The following is a 3,296-nucleotide window of genomic DNA, read 5'->3' as shown; positions in this document are numbered from 1 at the left end:
ATATTGCAGATCCTTTGACGAAAGGGTTATCTAGAGAGGTAGTTAGATCCACATCGAAGGGGATGAGACTCAAGCTCATAGAATAAATCGCCATGAAGGACACTCAACCTTGTGAATGGAGCTCCAAGATCAAGGTTCAATGAGATAACTAATTTTTGGTGATGTCGAGAGAAAGCACTATCTTTGTCCCTCCCTATGGTGTAACCGTATGATAGTGCTTCCTGCATGTTTTAGGATGATCTGTCAAGATCTTAATGAGTTCCATGGCTTTGCTTAAAGTGTAGTGTGGTAGGACACTCTTAATGGACTCACCTATGTGGATGTTGGAAGTGGGGCCGCTGGTGGGCCCGGAGATGTGTGAAAATTAAGCGCAATAAAAACGGGCCTACAGTAATACCGCAAGTGCACGGTCGTCAGTTGTAGCTCGTGCAAGTACGGGTCGATCCACAGAGACTGGGAGTGTTTTAGAGTTTTCTAGCTATTTTGGGCTCCTAAATTGTTGTTGGTTAACTATGAAGCCTTTTGGGCTTTGGGTACCTTTGGATTATAGGCTTGTTTGACAATGAAGTGAACTGAGCTTGGGCTCAGTTGGTCTTGAAGTGCACTAGGCTTGGAGTGTCAATGGGCTTCTAGATTAACCCAAGACTGAACTGGGCTTTGTAATGAATCTGGGCTTCAGTAGTCTTTGAAATGAACTGAACTGAACTGGGCCTTAGGCCTTAACCTGAACTGTGGCTGGGCCTTAGGCCTTTAGTGACTGGACTTTGAACCTGGGCTTTTAGCCTTTGGTTCTAAGCTAACTGTTTGGATCAGCAGCAGACAAGGTAAAGCAGGCTTTAGGCAGACAGGGCACTAAGTCACACAGGGCCAAGGATGGCATTTACAATGACATGTACAAAGAAAAAGTGACAATGGTATATACATGGAAGAAACACAGGCCAAAAGGATGCAAATTTACAATGGCATAGCAGTGATAAATCAAAGGCAATGGCCAAGGGCCAGAGGCAAAGGAAGAACAGGGCATAAAACAGTTATAAAAACAGCTATAAAAACAGTGATAAGAAGCCATAAAAACAGATAGATAACAAAGAAGAACAGGAAAGATGCTAGGCAGTGGCTGTTTTTGGTTAAATCCTTGTCCCTAATGGAGATAGGTGGAGGTTCTAGCCTGCCTATGTTCCAGGGCATACATAAATGGAATGGAAGGAGAAGAAGCTTGTCCAACTGTTTTACTCCTAGCATTGACTGTCTTTTAACAGCACAATCAATCACAAGCAACAGTGGACACTAAATTCCTCCATTTCTCAATCAGCTCAATTTACATGAATTCTAACCTAAACTTCCACCACTAACAGTGAACAAACTTAACATTTGAGGAACTAAACATTAAACACTAAACATAACAGTAAACTAACAGTGAACTATTGAGAAAACAGCAATGAAGGGAGACAGTAAACAAGAGTGATGAAAGAACACTAGGATGTTGAATCCACCATTAACCTAAGGGATATTCTACTCACAGCTAAGATAATTACCAAAGTGCTAATTGTCTGATTAAAGCACAACTAGTCTAAGGGCTTAGCAACACTGAACATGAGCTGCACATGATGAAGACTATCTCAGCTGGTTCATAATTTCATCTAGTCCTAGCATTTGGGATTCAGAACATACATAACAGAAACAGTACAGAACATTACATCAAATGGAGAAACTGAACAATACACAGAACATGGAAAACATGGATAGCAAAACAGTGAAGAACAAAGGATAAAAACAGAGCATAAAATGGAATTTTATACAGAACTCACAGTTCTGGACACACTGGCTAATCCAGGCATACCCAACAACACTTACATCAGTTCTATTTATACCCAAAAATCCCAATTTGGGTTCAGACCCTTTTTTCCCCAAATTCCCAAAATACACAGTGGACCTAGGGTTTCTACAAATTAGGGGAATGGTTTAATTACTTACCCTATTTCACTCACTCTCCTCCTCCCAATTCTCTCTCAACAGAATTAGGGTTCATATACAAAAAAAAAAACCCAAATTGACAGTAGACTAGGGTTTTGATTTTCGAACTTACCAAACGTGATAAGACGAGTCCGTCTTCAACCCATGCTTCTTCTCCCTTCTCTGCTCCTTCCCATGCCTTCAATTTCTCTTTCTAGCTCGACATATTTCACTAATCTCTCCTCTAGGGTTTCTGAAAAGGAAGAGAGAATGGTGAAATATGTAGGTTGAAGGGTAGGATAATGATGGGTTTCGATTGGTGAGAGCCATGATGGCTTTTGGTGGTTGTGGCAGAGGTATGGTGGTGCTAATGGAACTGGCGAGGGAGAAGGTGTTTCTGCAGAGGAATGGGGGAGAAGAAGTCGATGGGAATGATGGAGGGTATGTTTGGTTAAGGTATAGGCATTAGGTACTAGAGTGTTGGTCGGGTGTAGCGGATTTTGATGATTTGTGAGGGGAATCCGTAGGATGATAGGATGAGGGAAAGATCCAATGACGTGATGTGAATGGATGTGGAGCGACCGTCGGATACCTGATACAACAAAACTAACGGCTCAAGATGGAGTTAGGTGATGTAGTGTTGGTCAGGAATTTCAGACTTTGATGTACTGGCGATGCTGCGACCGTAGGATGCTGAGATGATCCAATCTGACGGCTAGAAAGGGAAAACGGGTATGGATTTTGGGTGAGGGTTTTGGGCCTTGGGTATGCCAAGCCCATATCTTCTTTAAGAACAATTCTTCCTCTTCAAGCCCACTTCTAGCCTTTTGGTCTTGTGCACAACATTCTTCGCGGCTTCCTTGTGTAATTCCTCCCGGCTTTTCACTACTTTTCTGCTCTTTTCGCTCCGCTATCCATCCAAACTTTATTTATTACCTAAAAATGCAAAATTAATTAATAAAAATATTTATTCTTGAAAACAATGAAAATACAGAATATGGGATAAAATGTAGAATTAATGCACAAAAGATGAGTTAAATGCCAAGAAAAATATATAGAAATATGCACTTTTTAGCACTCATCAAATACCCCCAAACCTGAATTTTACTTGTCCTCAAGTAAAACAAAACTAAGGAAATCCTACCTATACCACTGTCGCTGGTCTCTCGAATGCATTTAGCATATGCACTAAGCCTTTTAAACCACTAAGTGTCCCTAGTGGACGAGTGAAGTCTCGTGAAGGTTTGCTTAGAACGTACCTACAAAGTTCTAGGCCAAAATATAAGCTCAGATTCCATCAAATGTGACATGTGCAAGTCAGTTTAAGCTCACAGCAAAATGGA

This window comes from Papaver somniferum, unplaced genomic scaffold (genome assembly GCF_003573695.1).
Source record: "Papaver somniferum cultivar HN1 unplaced genomic scaffold, ASM357369v1 unplaced-scaffold_92, whole genome shotgun sequence".
Classification (NCBI taxonomy): domain Eukaryota; kingdom Viridiplantae; phylum Streptophyta; class Magnoliopsida; order Ranunculales; family Papaveraceae; genus Papaver; species Papaver somniferum.
Note: the sequence above shows the minus strand (reverse complement) of the source record.